We start from the raw sequence: 11,324 nt of genomic DNA, 5'->3' as shown, positions 1-11,324 counted from the left end.
AGAGTTTTGGGTTAGCATTCATGAGGTCGAGGGTTCGATTCTTGTTAAGGCGCAATTATTTATTTGCAAATTTCATTCTGACATTTCATACTGTAATATATACCATTTCTTATGTTATATGTATCATAAATTTACAACATTTTGTAACGCTGAACATAACAAATATTTGATTAGGCAAATAATAAACAGACAGCTGAAACAAATGTCCTGTCATAGCGCAGCATAACTTCAAAAACAATATCAGTTTCGAGATGCTAAAGATGATAGCACAGAACAACAACACAACATCTGCTTGTCATTTACATTACATGTAATATGAGCGCTCAGATGTCGCACATTATCAACCAGTGACAATAATAACAGAATATGTTGTCCTTAGATGCTGTACACTGCGCAACCCGCAGAGAATTCCCTCCCTAGGCCCGACAAGACGCCTCCTGAGACGCGGCAAGGTAGGAGTAGGCAAAATGCAACAGGGAATAACAATATTAATGTGCTGATAGAAAACTGCAGGAGCGTCTATCGACACGTCCCAGAACTGCTCTCATTAACAAACGGTCACAATGCCCACATAGTACTAGGGACAGACAGTTGACTGAAACCAGATGTAAACAGTGATGACATTCTAAACTCAGATTGGAATGTATACCGCAGAGACTGGCTGGACAATGAAAGGGGAGGCGTGTTTATAGCGATAAGAAGTGCAATAGTATGTCCGCAGCTCGTGGTCGTGCGGTAGCGTTCTCGCTTCCAGCGCCTGGGTTCCCGGGTTCGATTCCCGGCGGGGTCAGAGATTTTCTCTGCCTCGTGATGACTGGGTGTTGTGTGATGTCCTTAGGTTAGTTAGATTTAAGTAGTTCTAAGTTCTAGGGGACTGATGACCATAGCTGTTAAGTCCCATAGTGCTCAGAGCCATTTGAACCATTTTTTGCAATAGTATCGAAGGAAATTGACGGAGATCCGAAATGTGAAACAATTTGGGTGAAGGTCACGGTTAAAGCAGGCTCAGACATGCTAATTGGATGTCTCTACAGGGTGTTACAAAAACGTACGGCCAAACTTTCAGGAAACATTCCTCACACACAAATAAAGAAAAGGTGTTATGTGGACATGCCTCGGGAAACGCTTAATTTCCATGTTAGAGCTCATTTCAGTTTCGTCAGTATGTACTGTACTTCCTCGATTCACCGCCAGTTGGCCCAATTGGAGGAAGGTAATGTTGACTTCGGTGCTTGTGTTGACATGCGACTCATTGCTCTACAGTACTAGCATCAAGTACATCAGTACGTAGCATCAACAGGTTAGAGTTCATCACGAACGTGGTTTTGCAGTAAGTGCAACGGTTGCAAATGCAGAGTTGGCAGATGCCCATTTGATGTATGGATTAGCACGGGGCAATAGCCGTGGCGCAGTACGTTTGTATCGAAGACAGATTTCCAGAACAAAGGTGTCCCGACAGGAAGACGTTCGAAGCAATTGATCGGCGTCTTAGGGAGCATGGAACATTCCAACCTATGACTCGCTACTGGGGAAGACCTAGAACGACGAGGACACCTGCAATGAACGAGGCAATTCTTCGTGCAGTTGACGATAATCCTAATGTCAGCGTCAGTGAAGTTGGTGCTGTACAAGGTAACGTTGACCACTGTATGGAGAGTGCTATGGGAGAACCAGTTATTTCCGTACCATGTGCAGCGTGTGCAGGCACTATCAGCAGCTGATTGGCCTCGACGGGTACACTTCTGCGAATGGTTCATCCAACAATGTGTCAAGCCTCATTTCAGTGCAAATGTTCTCTTTGCTGCTAGAACATGTGCCTTTACAAGTACGACACAACATGTGGTTCATGCACGATGGAGCTCCTGCACATTTCAGTCCAAGTGTTCGTACGCTTCTCAACAACAGATTCGGTGACCGATGAACTGGTAGAGGCGGAGCAATTCCATGGCCTCCACGCTCTCCTGACCTCAACCCTATTGACTTTCATTTATGGGGGCATTTGAAAGCTCTAGTCTACGCAACCTCTGTACCAAATGTAGAGACTCTTGGTGCTCGTATTGTGGACGGCTGTGATACAATACGCCATTCTCCAGGGCTGCATCAGCGCATCAGGGATTCCATGCGACGGAGGGTGGATGCATGTATCGTCGCTAACGGAGGACATTTTGAACATATCCTGTAACAAAGTGTTTGAAGTCACGCTGGTACGTTCTGTTGCTGTGTGTTTCCATTCCATGATTAATGTGATTTGAAGAGAAGTAATAAAATGAGCTCTAACATGGAAAGTAAGCGTTTCCTCACACATGTCCACGTAACATATTTTCTTTGCGTGTGAGGAATGTTTCGTAAAAGTTAGGCCGTACCTTTTTGTAACACCCTGTATAGGCCCCTTGGCTTAGCAGCTGTTGTGGCTGAGCACGTGAAGGATAATTTCTAAAATATTTCGAGTAGATTTCCCCACCATGTTATAGTTCCGGGTGGAGATTTTAATTTGCCGGATATAGACTGGGAGACTCAAACGTTCATAACGGGTGGCAGGGACAAAGAATCCAGTGAAATTTTTTGAAGTGTTTTATCTGAAAACTACCTTGAGCAGTTAAACAGAGAACCGACTCGTGGTGATAATATATTAGACCTTCTGGTGACAAACAGATCCGAACTATTTGAAACAGTTAACGCAGAACAGGGAATCAGCGATCGTAAAGCGGTTACTGCATCGATGATTTCAGCCGTAAATAGAAATATTAAAAAAGTTTGGAAGATTTTTCTGTTTAGCTAAAGTGACGAAAAGCAGATTTCAGAGTACCTGACGGCCCAGCACAAAAGTTTTGCCTCAAGTACAGATAGTGTTGAGGATCAGTGGACAAAGTTCATAACCATCGTACAATATGCATTAGATGAGTATGTGCCAAGCAAGACCGTAAGAGATGGAAAAGAGCCACCGTAGTACAACAACCGAGTTAGAAAACAGCTGCGGAAGCAAAGGGAACTTCACAGCAAACATAAACGTAGCCAAAGCCTCGCAGACAAACAAAAACTACGCGAAGCGAAATGTAGTATGAGGAGGGCTATGCGAGAGGCGTTCAATGAATTCGAAAGCAAAGTTCTATGTACTGACTTGGCAGGAAATCCTAAGAAATTTTGGTCTTACGTCAAAGCGGTAGGTGGATCAAAATAAAATGTCCAGACACTCTGTGACCAAAATGATACTGAAACAGAGGATGACAGACTGAAGGCCGAAATACTAAATGTCTTTTTCCAAAGCTGTTTCACAGAGGAAGACTGCACTGTAGTTCCTTCTATAGATTGTCGCACAGATGACAAAATGGTAGATATAGAAATAGACGACAGAGGGATAGAGAAACAATTAGAATTGCTCAAAAGAGGAAAGGCCGCTGGACCTGATGGGATATCAGTTCGATTTTACACAGAGTACGCGAAGGAACTTGCCCCCCTTCTTGTAGCGGTGTACCGTAGGTCTCTAGAAGAGCGTAGCGTTCCAAAGGATTGGAAAAGGGCACAGGTCATCCCCGTTTTCAAGAAGGGACGTCGAACAGATGTGCACAACTATAGACCTATATCTCTAACGTCGATCAGTTGTAGAATTTTGGAACACGTATTATGTTCGAGTATAACGAATTTTCTGGAGACTAGAAATCTACTCCGTAGGAATCAGCATGGGTTTCGAAAAAGACGATCGTGTGAAACCCAGCTCACGCTATTCGTCCACGAGACTCAGAGGGCCATAGACGCGGTTTCCCAGGTAGATGCCGTGTTTCTTTACCTCTGCAAAGCGTTCGAAACAGTTCCCCACAGTCGTTTAATGAACAAAGTAAGAGCATATGGACTATCAGACCAATTATGTGATTGGATTGAAGAGTTCCTAGATAACAGAACGCAGTATGTCATTCTCAATGGAGAGAAGTCTTCCGAAGTAAGAGTGATTTCAGGTGTGCCGCAGGGGGGTGTCGTAGGACCGTTGCTATTCACAATATACGTAAATGACCTTGTGGATGACATCGGAAGTTCACTGATACTTTTTGCGGATGATGCTGTGGTATATCGAGTGGTTGTAACAGTGGAAAATTGTACTGAAATGCAGGAGGATCTGCAGCGAATTGACGCATGGTGCAGGGAACGGCAATTGAATCTCAATGTAGACAAGTGTAATGTGCTGCGAATACATAGAAAGAAAGATCCCATATCATTGAGCCACAATATAGCAGGTCAGCAACTGGAAGCAGTTAATTCCATAAATTTTCTGGGATTTAAAATGGAATGATCATATAAAGTTGATCGTCGGTAAGACAGATGCCAGACTGAGATTCATTGGAAGCATCCTAACGAAATGCAATCCGAAAACAAAGGAAGTAGGTTACAGTACGCTTGTTCTCCCATTGCTTGAATACTGCTCAGCAGTGTGGGATCCGTACCAGATAGGGTTGATAGAAGAGATAGAGAAGATTCAACGCAGAGCACCGTGCTTCGTTACAGGATCATTTAGTAATCGCGAAAGCGTTACGGAGGTAAACTCCAATGGAAGACTGTGCAGGAGAGACGCTCAGTAGCTCGGTACGGGCTTTTGTTGAAGTTTTGAGAACATACCTTCACCGAGGAGTCAAGCAGTATATTGCTCCCTCCTACGTATATCTTGCCAAGAGACCATGAAGATAAAATCAGAGAGATTAGAGCCCACACAGAGGCATACCGACAATCCTTCTTTCCACGAACAATACGAGACTGGAATTGAAGGGAGAACCGATAGAGGTACTCAAGGTACCCTCCGCCACACACCGTCAGGTGGCTTGCGGAGTATGGATGTAGATGTAGATCATACTTCTCAGGATCCTTCACAGCTAAGCTGCATCCACAGTAACATTAACAATAATAATATTAATAATAATGCATTGAGATACGTACTAAACAGCATGTCGTTACCAGACTCAATGTTGAAAGCCATAATTAGTGGGACCATTGTGATAACATATACAATTAGTAACCGAGTTTGGACATCATTCGCAATGCACGTTGCTAGTCCTACAGCTAACGTAAGGCCCTAACGAGATGTAATGGACCTGAACGAGGCAAGAATAATAGTTGCTACTGATTTATTTATTTATTATTCCGTGGGACCAAATTGAGGAGAAGTCTCCATGGTCATGGAACGAGTCAATACATGAAATTATAACACGATATTAGAAACACATAAAATGAAATATAAAAAAAAACATATTCAGGTGACAAGTCGTAAGTTTAAATGAAGAAAATTAACAATGTAACACTGGAATTTGCTTAATTTTTTAGCTCTTCCAGGAGCTTATCGAAGGAGTGAGTCATGAGGAAACTCTTCAGTTTAAACTTAAAAGAGTTTGGGCTACTGCTAAGATTTTTGAGTTCTTGTGGTAGCTTATTGAAAATGGATGCAGCAGAATACTGCACTCCTTTCTGCACAAGAGTCAAGGAAGTGCATTCTACATGCAGATTTGATTTCTGCCTAGTATTAACTGAGTGAAAGCTGCTAACTCTTGGGAATAGGCTAATATTGCTAACAACAAACGACATTATAGAAAATATATACTGTGAGGGCAATGTCAGAATTCCCAGATTTTTGAATAGGGGTCGACAAGAGGTTCTCGAACTTACACCACATATAGCTCGAACAGCCCGTTTTTGAGCCAAAAACACCCATTTTGAATCAGAAGAATTCCCCCAAAAAATAATACCATACGACATAAGCGTATGAAAATATGCGAAGTAGACTACTTTTCGTGTTGAAGTGTCACTTACTTCAGATACTGTTCTAATGGTAAATAAAGCAGCATTTAGTTTCTGAACAAGATCCTAGACATGGGCTTTCCACAACAGCTTACTATCTATCCGAACGCCTAGGAACTTGAACTGTTCTGTCTCGCTTATAATATGCCCATTCTGTCTGATCAAAATATCGGCTCTTGTTGAATTGTGAGTTAGAAACTGTAAAAACTGAGTCTTACTGTGATTTAGCATCAAATTATTTTCCACAAGCCACAAACTTATTTCATGAACTACATTATTTGTTACTGTTTCAATATTACACACAAGATCCTTCACTATCAAGCTGGTGTCATCAGCAAACAGAAATATTTTTGAATCACCTGTAATAATAGAAGGCATATCATTTATATAAATAAGAAACAGCAGTGGCCCCAGCACCGACCCTTGGGGAATGCCCCACTTAACAGTGCCCCATTGGGACTGAACATCACTACCACTCTCAATATTGCGGAGAATTACCCTCTGCTTTCTGTTCTTAAAGTAAGAGGCGAACCAATTGTAAGCTACTCCCCTTACCCCATAATGGTCCAACTTCTGCAGTAATATTTTGTGGTCAGCACAGTCAAAAGCCTTCGTTAAATCAAAGAAAACACCTAGCGGTCGCAACCTTTTATTTAATCCGTCCAAAACCTCACAGAGAAAAGAGAAATTAGCATTTTCAATTGTTAAACCATTTCTAAAACCAAACTGAACATTTGACAGCAATTTATGTGAATTTAAATGCTCCAGTAACCTTGTATATACAACCTTCTCGATAAGTTTAGCAAACACCGATGGCATAGAAATAGGTCTAAAATTGTCAACATTATCAATGTCTCCCTTTTTATAAAGTGGCTTCACTACCGAGTACACTTTAATCGGTCAGGAAACCGACCACTCCTAAAGGAAAAGTTACAGATATGGCTGAGTACTGGGCTAACATACATAGAACAATACTTCAGTATTCTGATAGATACCCCGTCACATCCATGAGAGTTCTTGGTTTTTAGTGATTTAATTATTAACTCAATCTCCCTCTTGTCAGTATCATGGAGGAGCATTTCAGGTAACAGTCTCGGAACACTTTTTTCTAAGAGCGCTATATGATTCCCTGTTGGGACTAGGTTTCTATTTAGTTCACCTACTGTATTCAGAAAGTGATTATTAAATACTGTACGTATATGCGACTTATCAGTAACACGGACATTCCCACTACGCACTGATTCTATATCCTCGACCTGTCTCTGCAGACCAGCAACTTCCTTTACAACTGACCATGTGGTTTTAATTTTATACTGAGACTTAGCTATTCTATCTGCATACCACATACTTTTCGCCTTCCTAATAACATTTTTAAGCACCTTACAATACTGTTTGTAATGGACTGCTGCATTTAGATTTTGACTGTTTCTAACGTTTTGATATAATTGCCACTTTGTTCTAAAAGATATTCTTATCCCTCTAGTCAGCCACCCAGGCTGCCTGTTTGTGCTAGTGCCCTGTTTTAAACGTTCTAACGGAAAGCAACTTTCAAAGAGCATGAGAAAAGTCTTGAGAAAAGCATTATATTTATCATCTACTGTATCAGCGCTATAAACATCTTGCCACTCTTGTTCCTTGATAAGGTTTACAAAGGTCTCTACAGCAACTGGATCAGCTTTCCTGAACAGCTGATGACTATATTTAACACGTGTTACAGCACAAAAATCTTTTAAAGTTAAAATTTGTGCATCACGATCTGAAAGGCCATTCACCTTTTTGCTAACAGAATGCCCTTCTAGTAATGAGGAATGAACAAAAATATTGTCTATAGTTGTTCTACTGTTCCCTTGCACTCTCGTTGGAAAGAATACGATTTGCATAAGATTATATGAATTAAAGAGGTCTACCAGCATCCTCTTCCTTGCACAATCACTTATACAATTAGTATTGAAGTCACCACATATAACTAACTTTTTGTATTTCCTATAAAGAACCTCCTCTAGCTTTAGCAAAAATGTTGTGAAATCGGAGTCTGGGGATCTATAAATAACAACTTCTGTTTAGCTCCGTTACATTTAACCACACCTGCACAACATTCAAACACCTTTTCAGTGCAGTACTTTGAAACATCAATTGACTCAAATGGGATGCCGTTTTTCACATACATGGCTACTCCCCCACACCGCAAAGAGCTCCTCGAAAAGCTGCCAGCAAACCTGTATCCTGGTAAAGGAAGCCTCTGAATTATCTCCTTATTTAAGAAGTGTTCAGATATACCAATAATTTCAGAGTCAACATCTATAACCAGTTCACTAACTTTATCTCTAATACCTTGTATATTTTGATGAAATGTACTAATTCCCTCATTACTCGGATACCTAAGCTTTGTCAAAAGTGATTCCCTTGTTAGACAGACTTCCCTTAGGCAGGAACACCTATCAGCTGACTTCAATCTAAAAAAGATGCAGCTCTAACACCCACTACTGCAGGAATTTTCTCATGAGTGATCCCACCAACCCCAACTATGCTGTCACCTATAAGCTTTGCCAACGTCCCCTTCCCATACCTGTTGAGGTGCAGGCCACGTCTAGTGAAATCCGTCCTGCTGATAGACTCCACCGACACCACTGAAATGTGACCCATGCTTTCTGTCATCAGCGCACCCCCAAGTCTCATGTTATTACGCCTGACGGCTGTATTAAGATGAGGCCGATCGTGACGCTGAAACAGTTCCACGAAATGCACATTCGTGTTGCCAGTCTGAGTGGCTATCTTTTCCAGGTCACCATCTATGTTATACTCCCCATCCCTATCAGAACTATTATCAGCCCCACCCACAATCACTACCTGATTCTCTTTAGTAAAATCCCTACATAACCCCCCTATGTTAACAGTCACCTGAGCCAACCCTGCATTAGGCTTCACAATGCTGGTGACCTGGTACTCACTCCCAAGCACTTCCTGCAACTGCTGGCCTACACGTCTACCATGAGAACTACCTAACAGCAGAACCTTCTTCTTCCTCTTCGACTTTGTAACTGTTCTAGACACGGTAACTACTGAGGTCTGCTGCATACTTTCTAGATCTACAGCTACTAGAGATTTCTCTCCACTAGACTCTGACAGTTGGTCATATCTATTGTAAACACCAATAGTAAAACTATCTGAAAATCTTCTTCTCCTAGCAGATCTCTTGCCAACAGCCAGCTCCCATTCCCCAACCCCCTTCTCCCTCCTCATCCTGTCTAGCCCCTCCTGTGCGTTTTTCAACTGCACCTGAAGGGCACAGATCTTACGCTCCTGCTTCTCTATCAACTTACTCTTGCTACATAACCTGCAGTTCCAGGAGAGGATCTCACCAGAATGCCCACTGGCTTCCCCACTGCATCCCGCCACCCCCCCCCTCCCCGTGTGAAAATACTTCGAACAAGTCTCACACCGCAATCCACTACTCACGAACCTACGGCAAAGCCCACACTTCTCACTCATGGTAAAATTTTACTTTTTCTAAGTTCCGCTACTACAATAAGAAGATGTTTAAAACCTGACTGCAATAATCACAAACTTACTCTACAAGGGAAGTAACTACTATTATTAACAGTATTAATAAACAACAAATGTGGATATAACAAAAGACTAATACAGAAAGAGAATCAAACGTCTAATGACACAGTAACGCAGCTGAAAACAGTTCCCAAAAGGTTCTTCTGAAATTGTTTCACCAGAAAACACCAAGAACACCGGTTGAAGACTACTAAAGTTCCTAAATAAACCACTATACACAAACAATTAATTAGTACTTAGCTTTCGATGCGCCGCTACAGCTGCAACTGGTCAGCGCGGAATGTAAACACAGGCAAGAGGTTAAGTTGCTCGATACGAAACACTCACAAATATCGGGTCACAACACGAGAAAGGCAGAGTTGAATGAAGAAACCACTAATACGTCACTTATATAGTAAATATTATCATAAAAACCGTTAAAATATGAATCTGAAACCTAAAAATATACGAAAACTTAGAGAGCGATCTCACACGCAGTCACTCGCTTATGGCGTCACACCAAAGATCTATGGGACCATTGGAGGAGGGTGCTAAGAAGTCAGGTTTCGCGTCTAGTAGATGAAGTGGCGCGAATAAATTCACGCCCACGATGTGGAAAGGGCTTCTTTCAAAGCTGATCAATCTGCCATTTTTACGATTGTAGTATGTAAGTGCAAATGTTTTCTAGAGGACCCGCTGCAATCACTGCTGACGATTAAGATGCCGAATACCGTACCACCTGGACTAAATTTAGCATATAAAAAACATATGCCCTATACAGGATCAAACCATCGACCTCCTGCATGCTAACCAAAACTCTGCCCACTGCACCAACTGCACAGCACAACCGATATGTGCTGACAGAGGTAGTTAGAATAGATGTGGTTACAGTGTTGCCAGATTGCCACTCGCCGGACGAAATTTTGAGAGAGACTTTTTTTTTTTCTATCGCTGGTATGTGAGGAATCGCGCTGCGAAGCACGAGTGCTCGAATTTCGCTTCACCCTGTATGTGTCAGTTTTCTGCACAGCTTCCTCCACTTAATTTGAAGAGCCCCATCTTCGTACCTCACTATACAGTCTTAATTTCCTGTATGACTTTGCTATTGTCAGTTGCAATCCTGACAACAACGCACATAGACCCATTTGTGGTTAAAACGATACATACGTCGATTTGACAGCTCAACACTACATAGTCACTGTCTACAAATCCTGCGAGCGTACACCTGTTGATGTTACATGGCTGATCTGCAAGGCAAAAGTATCATATGGCTGTGATTCTCATGATCGATTTAATTAATTAGTCAATCAATTTGATGTCAATGACGTGCCATCGGGAGTGTGGAAGCGAGAGCAGGGTTACAACGAACATGATTTGTAAGTTGGGGTGGTAATCAAGCATTTTTTGTTGTGGTGAGATCTGTCAGCGAAATTTCAGTCTCCCACCTACACAGGGAGCGATGGGCATTATAATAAAATCAGCTTCATTACGGAACTTATAAAGTGGTATGTAATATTAAACTAATATTTACAACTCCACTCTACTGCTGTTTGCCCATCTTAAGAGATTATATAGGTAATGAAGCATGCAGCTACCTTAAGAGAGTTCAAAAGTGAGAAGAAATCCTGTGACGCAGAAGAGTATGCTCTTAGCACTCCGTCGTGAGCCAAAAATGAGTTTAATGTTCTAGTTCTGTGATGAAGAACATAAAAGATATTAAGCTAGTAAGAACAGATTTTTTAGCTGATCCCTGATGAAAGAATATTTAGAGGAAATATAGCCTATCCCACACTGTTGTAAAGGATTTTCGCAACAGGTAATGGTACTATAGTGACGTGAAAACGCATATTTGGTCTGACTTCTTCTGTCTTCGGAAATAACTCATACACAAGGGAAGAATTTACATTTCGCGTGAGAGATATGGACGACAAAATTTCTGTCTGGAATTGTGTGAAAAGATTTTATAAACTGGGGACAGCCTATGTCAAGAGTAGAATTTCAGCTAG

General features: G+C 41.7%; 1 pseudogene; it reads right to left on the bottom strand.

Annotated features, from left to right (window-relative positions):
- Positions 1 to 10,909: 10,909 nt before the first annotated feature.
- Positions 10,910 to 11,081, bottom strand: LOC124796944 (annotated as a pseudogene).
- Between the last annotated feature and the right edge of the window lie 243 nt (positions 11,082 to 11,324).

Source organism: Schistocerca piceifrons, chromosome 4 (genome assembly GCF_021461385.2).
Source record: "Schistocerca piceifrons isolate TAMUIC-IGC-003096 chromosome 4, iqSchPice1.1, whole genome shotgun sequence".
Classification (NCBI taxonomy): Eukaryota; Metazoa; Arthropoda; class Insecta; order Orthoptera; family Acrididae; genus Schistocerca; species Schistocerca piceifrons.
The sequence above is the reverse complement of the archived record's forward strand: the minus strand, read 5'-3'. Positions and strand labels throughout refer to the sequence as shown.